This window comes from Meles meles, chromosome 14 (genome assembly GCF_922984935.1).
Source record: "Meles meles chromosome 14, mMelMel3.1 paternal haplotype, whole genome shotgun sequence".
Taxonomy (NCBI): Eukaryota; Metazoa; Chordata; class Mammalia; order Carnivora; family Mustelidae; genus Meles; species Meles meles.
The window spans coordinates 30,528,922-30,535,999 of NC_060079.1; the positions used below are offsets into that span (position 1 = coordinate 30,528,922).

The window sequence follows — 7,078 nt, forward strand, 5'->3', positions numbered from 1 at the left end:
AGGACATGGAGAAGCAACATGGGGGGGTAGGGGGATAGGAGAAGAATAAATGAAACAAGATGGGATTGGGAGGGAGACAAACCATAAATGACTCTTAATCTCACAAAACAAACTGGGGGTTGCTGGGGGGAGGTGGGATTGGGAGAGGGGGAGTGGGCTATGGACATTGGGGAGGGGAGGCGAACCATAAGAGACTATGGACTCTGAAAAACAACCTGAGGGTTTTGAAGGGTCAGGGGTGGGAGGTTGGGGCAACCTGAGGGTTTTGAAGGGTCAAGGGTGGGAGGTTGGGGGAACAGGTGGTGGGTAATGGGGAGGGCACGTTTTGCATGGAGCACTGGGTGTTGTGCAAAAAGAATGAATACTGTTACGCTGAAAAAATAAATAAAATGGGAAAAAAAAAACTTACTGCCTTATCATTAATCTGGTCCTGAACATAACAAATTCATTTTTTGATTTGTTTGTTTCAATCACTTAAGATATTCAAAATATCCTTCCAGCCTGAAATTCTTCCCTTGCCCTTTCTAATTTTCCAGTGAAATCTCGATGATGTATTCCACTGAGGGCATATTAATATTCTGAGGAGACACAATACGTGTACTGCAGACACTAATTTTAGAACATTCATCACTGAGGATGGTTTTCTTCTTCCTGTCCTAAATTTTTTTTTTTTCAGGTTGTCAGCCTGTTGGACTACATTAAGCTAGGTGGTGACTTTCCTTTATTAAACATTTCTTTCCTGAGGGCTTGCCCTTTGTTAGGAATGGCAGGAGGCCCAACAGAGGGAGAATCCAGAGCCCTTGGATGCACCAAACTTGCCCTCTAACTGGGGAGATAAAATCTGGAGTAATAGGAGACCACAGAGAAGGTACCAACTGAATTGCAGAAACAAGGTCACTTTGTCAGGGAAGCTATTTCACTGTTACGGAATCCATCTTGGCTTTACCTCACCATTGTGCTGAGACAATGAGGAGAACTGGTCTCAAAATAATTTCTTACTCTACGATCTAATGTCTGGCTTTGGTACAGCAGTACCCGCAGCACCACATCAGGCACTCAGTGAAATACTCTGTCTTGCAGGAAATATCCAAAATACATGAGTCTCCTGTTCTCCAGAAAAAGCAATATGGCTTCCATCCTTCTATTGCTACCAGTCTAACAGTATATACTAGGGTTGTTTCTCCTTCCTATAGGGAGGGAGGGCCTTCAGAGCAGGATTTCTCTGCTCTACGCACTATTGACATTTTGAGCTGGATACTTTATTATGGGGTGGTCCTGTGCATTGTAGGATGTTTAACAGCTCTAGATGCCCACTGGATGATAACAGCAACCCCCACCCCTGATGCAAAAATACAAAATTACTCCAGACGCTTCCAAAAGTCCCCTGGGGGGTGGGGGGACAAAATCTCTAATGGATAAGAACCAGTGCTCTAAAGTATGGGGGGGATCCCAATTTTTGTGTGAAAAATGGATACCACTACCAAGTAACATCCTGAGCTTCCCCCCAAGTCCTTGTGTGCAGCTGGAACTTCCCACAGTTGTTCACAACAAAGACCCTAATCCAGCAGCTGTTCTGTAGTTTTCCCACTTGTCGTCCACCGCCTAATATCTTTTGCCACTCTACACACCAAAGTTTTTGAGCTCTTCATCAGGCTTCCAATAGGGAGTCCACTCTCCAGGATTTAATGACAACCAATCTTGAGCCAAAGATGACACATCTAGTGCCAAAATTGGGGAAGACTCCCATGGCATATCATGACATCACATTCAAAAGTCTTGCTTCCCAGGATGGTGAGCCAAGGAGATGTATCAAAACATGCATTTTCCATTCTTCCTCCTTCAGAGCAAATTCTCTATGGACTCAGCTAAGCCCACTTCAAGACCTCCACTCCTACTGAGCTAGGGTCAGCTAAAAGTCTTAAGTCTGGAGTCTCAAAAAGGTATATCATCTTTTTTAAATCATAAAGCTAGCAGATGGGAGAACGTGGGTTCATCTACCTCCAAATGCTCATACTATTTCCTTCACCACCACACAAATGCATTCCTTCAAGAAAAATAGAATCGGGAATACCATGAAGGGCATTCCACAATTTCCCCTACCTCTCCTCCCACAACAGTGCACACACAGACATGATTGTATGCCTACACACCAAATCAGCAGATGGTGATACTCATCTAAAAACCATATAATGGTTGCCACGTGGCAAGTACACCCTTATTTAATCCTTACAATAACCTAGCAGCAAATACTCTTTATTCCTTTTAATTGGCAGCTTTCAGAGCTGTTTATTTTCCATCAACCTTATTCCCACTTTCTGTTTAGAGTCGCTGGAAGAAAAGCTTCAGACTGGTCAGTAGTCCCCACACTCAGGCCTGAGCGGTAGGAGCTGTAGCCCAGGCCTCGGCAAGGAACCAATGGCCAGTAGCGTCCAGAGGGCACCCTTGTGCCTTCAGACCCCACATCACCTCCAGCTGAGTAGCCATGAACTCTGGAGACCGGGCTGTGCATTCGGCCTGAAATTCCTCCTTGCTCACAGCTTTTCCAGCAGCAGCCGGCTCTTCCTTGTCAGTCTCCTCAGGATCTCTGAGGAAGCAGAGAACTCGTAGGACCTCCCGCCAGAGCTCATGGGAGCCAGGACTGCACATGCGCAGAACTTCCCAGCCAGCGTCTGCCTCCTCAGACCCATCTGGTTAGGTCCCTGTGGTTGCACGGGGTGGCCGTGTCCACATCGGTGGAGGACAGTCTGTCATACTGAGTGACAGTAGGCAGGTTAACATGAGACGGCTTTGGAGAGGTTGGTGGTGAGTACTGGGAGCAGAAGCCACCAGAACTTTCGGCCCTGGAAGGCTGCCTGGATCTGGTTACGGAAGGTTCCAGGAACGAAGCAGCCAGCACCAGGAGTGGCTCCAGGGGCTGCAGCACACTTCAGCACAGCCTGCTGGCCAGTATTCCTGGAGGACGTGACATGACACCACCGGGTTTTCAATGGCAACAATGGCACGAGCTGCCTGCAGAGCTTCTCCCAGGCTCTCTTCACATTTATGGCGTAGATGCCATTTTCCTTTTGTAGATGCACTGATCCATTTGAAAGTCAGGGTTGGTGCCATCTAAGTGGATTCCTGCTGCGAGAAATCTAAGGAGACTCCCTCCTTCACTTGTAGGACATCAAGGGCTCGAGAGAAGTCATGATGAAAACTCAGAACAACTCTGTTGGACCCCGCTCTGGGGGTAATGCAGAAAGGCTCTTTATTACTATTTAAAGGTTGAGTAAATGGATGCACAGAGAGGTTCGTGACTTGACCAAGATCACACAGATACTATGAAGCAGGACTGGACAAGTTCTAGAATGCTTTAATTACCTGCTAGTCCTTTGGACAGAAAGAAATGAGAGTTTGGTATTAACCAAGTACAGTGGTCCAGAGTTGTCCAAAGTAACAGAACCAATAGACAGAAAACATATATGTGGAGAGAGAGGAAAAAGAGGAAGAGGGCAGCAGATTTAGTTTAAATTATTGTCCATGCAATTATGGAAGCTAGCAAATTTAAAATTTGTAAGGCATGTCAGTGGGCGGAAACTCAGGATGAGGTTGCTTGCAGTCTTGCCACTGGAAACTGCAGGGCAGGCCAGAAGTCTGGAAACTCAGGCAGAATTTCTATGTTGGAATTTTGACACAAATTTCTTTTTCTTTGGGAAACTTATCTTTGCCCTTGCAGCCTTCAGATTGGAGGGAGAATGATCTGCTTTTACTGAAAATCTGATTTAAACATTAGTACATCTAAATAATACCTTCACAGCAACACCCACACTAGCGTTTCACCGAACCCTAGTGCACTAGTCTAGACAGAGCACAACAACCTAATCAAGGTGACACTTAAAATTAATTATCATCACCCCAAGAAACAAGAATAAGGTAGCAGTGTTGTTCTTAGTATCCAGTGAATGCTCAAAGGGAAGCTGGCCTTTTCCGTTCCAGCAAGAAGGAGGCGCTATACTCAATGCATCAAAAATAAGAACAAAGCCGTAGAAAGTCACAGAGAGGATTAGCCCAAAAACTAGAAGGAACGTGTTGGAAGCCTGAAGCACATTGAGAAAAGGAAGGCAAAGGGGAAATGATGCCCCTGGGCAGTGACAGCCCTAGATGCTGCAGGAAGGAGCAAAACAGTATGGCTTCCTTCCTTGAAATCCATGCTTGCAAATTAGATTTCACTTGTTTAAGGTAAATCTCCATGTTAACAGATAAGGTGTGGCTCGGCCTGGAAATAATGTGGTTTTAAATAGCTCTGAAAACCTTCTTCCCACCTAAAACTGTTCTTTGATCCCAAATGGCTTTTAAGGGTGTTCATTGATGGTAAGCACATGAAGATACATGCTGAGCTCTTGCAAATGTTCCATCTAGAGACAAGGCATGTGGGGACTGAGCACAAGTTAACGAGCTTCCTTTGCAAGAGGGATTTCCACTACCTACAATCCCTTCCAGTGCTGTCTGCATCCCTGGCTTGGTTTCAGAGATTTTATGTTGTTGAGGTTTTTTTGGTTTTCTTTAATGTGTTTTCTCCCTAATAAAAATGATTAGTGGAGAGAGGTCCTGAGTGCTGCAAAAATACATTACAGGATGTTATGTATTAAAAACTGGCTTGGGATCCAGGTGTCAGTTTCTTCTTACAACTCAGCTCTGAGCTAGTTCCAATTCTCTTTGCTATGTTCAGACTGGCCTCTGGAGAGCAAATTGCCCATGTGTAGTGGTTTTGTGAAATGCTTAAGTGCTACAAGGAAAAAAAAAAACCATAAAAGGAGATGATTCAGTTGTTCAAGAGAGAGATCATAGTTCCAAAATATATTCCCATTTCTCTTCCTCTGCTATCTGACTTTGGGCACTTAACTACCTATGCCTCAGTTTATCCACCAGCAATATTCAACATTTGTCTGCCTTCTTCCTACCTAATAAGTAATAAATCAGGTTGCTGGAACACTTTGTAATCTTAAAGAATATAAATCAAACACAGCAAAATATAGAAACCATCAATATCATCACCTTAGGTCAAAAGCAGGATTTAAATTCCAGGCTTCAGTGATGAAAGGCCAGCGGGTGGAAATGGTGTCAGTTGGCCCATAGCTCTTGTCTCCATGCTTAACACATTCGCCTTCAGATCACCAAGTCTTTAGTGAAAGGCGCACAGTACAGTAGCATTGTTATAATAGCAGATTGACAAAAATGGAGACAGATGGCTGCTCAGTGGCAGGTTTTTAAAATGAATTTATTGTTTATGAAATGTGCTAGATTGATGGCGCCAGTGACTGAGTCTGCTACTTAAAAGGAGAGATCGAGGGGGACAAGGACAATGACCTGGGCAGCCTCTCCATAATCCCCCCGACCCAATCCCAGGCAGGAGGCTTGGGCAAGCTGCCAAGTCTCCAAAAGGGAAACAGTGTTTGGACTCCTGGCAACACTCATTGTGGAACAAGAGAACAGATGCAGCCCCGGGTCCCTTACACTGGCGGAGAAAATGCTAGTGAGTGCCAGTTGTGTGAGGATGGGAGAGGGATCAGGCTCTTACTGTCTTGTGTTCATTTCTTGGGAAGGAGCATGGGGCAGGGGTTGAGATAATGCATTCCCCCAAATGGAAGCACCAAGGAATCCATGATGTACACAGTCATTACAGCATAATGCTTAAAGGGCTGGTGACTGTTCTCATCAAATGTCCCGAGGTTTGACAAGTCTTCCAAACACCATTTCTTCCAATTCCACATATTCTTTAGTTAGTCCTCCCATGCTTCAGTGAGTTTATGATGTCCTTCTTTCATCACATCAAAGAATTTCTGCCAACCCCAAATGGCCGCATTCTGTTTTCTGAGCTGTTTTCTTGAAGGAGGCTCAGGTTTCAGTAGAACATTCCAGGGTGATACTCTCCTCCTTGGCACTTCTGAGGCACCTCTCGCACCTTTTGTCAGGCACAATGAGTCAGTGATATAAAGAAAAATCACCTCCCTATGAAAGTGACTATAAAGCAAGGGAAGCTAGGTCCTACAAGTGCCAACTGGCTGAGAGCATCCACGGTGTTCCCTCTACTGGTTGACCTATTCCACTGTCCAATTACTGACTACACAGAAGGTTCTGGACCACACTGGATTTGTATATGGTACCATAAAAGTATTCATGGGATAAGCCGCACTAAATGTGTCAGTGTTGAACAGTTTAGGACTGTAACCTTATAAAAACATTCTAGTTTGACACTCAAGAGACAATCCTAGTAAAGCATGTAGGCCATGCACTCTGACCACTCCTGGGAAGCCCTGAATGCCTACGCCCCCACCCCCCAGTCTCCATCTGGAGGGGCTGGCAGTATATGGGGCACTATCCCTGATGCGGCCTAGGACAAGCTCTCTGCACACGGGGCTGGGCCTCTGCTGGATGTGGCCAGCCAACCCAGTTAGACCCTTCCTGAAAAACTGGAAAGTGAGATCTACAGAGAGGAAGGACTCCAGAAGCTGAGAGATATCCCAAGACCAGGCAGCAAGCAGAAGCTATGAAATTGGAGAACAAGAAGTCAGTCAAGGGGACAAGAGGCAGGCCAAACGTGCTGTCACCACAGTGATGACGCAGGTCCACCTGCTCTCCTGAGTAACCTGGCATGAGGCCTTGCTCCATGGCTAATGAGCTGGTTTCCAGTCTCCCTGCCTTTCCCTGTGTACTTTCTACTTCTTAACTGACTTAACCTCAGGATGTTCCTGTTGCTTGCATCTCACCAGAGGTGTTATCTCACCGTAGCCCGGGTCAACTAAATGTGCGGGTCAGTGTACCCACCTTGATGTGGGTTCATAACAGCTACCTTTAGTGCCAGGGTGAATCTCCTAGGTGGCCTGTGCTTAGAGGAAGATTTACTTATGCACTTCTTGATTCAGGCATCCAAGAGTCTTGAATGCCTATTATGTGCCAAGCAATGTACCAGGCACTTAAGATACAGAGGAAAATTAGAAATGGACCTCAAGGGGCGCCTGGATGACTCGGTGGATTAAGTGGCTGCCTTCGGCTCAGGTCATGATCCCAGGGTCCTGGGATCGAGCCCCGCATAGGGCTC

The 7,078-nt window shown here is 45.8% G+C and overlaps 1 pseudogene; it reads right to left on the reverse strand.

Moving 5' to 3' along the window:
• Positions 1–2,367: 2,367 nt before the first annotated feature.
• On the reverse strand, positions 2,368–6,648 carry LOC123956047 (annotated as a pseudogene).
• Positions 6,649–7,078: the final 430 nt, after the last annotated feature.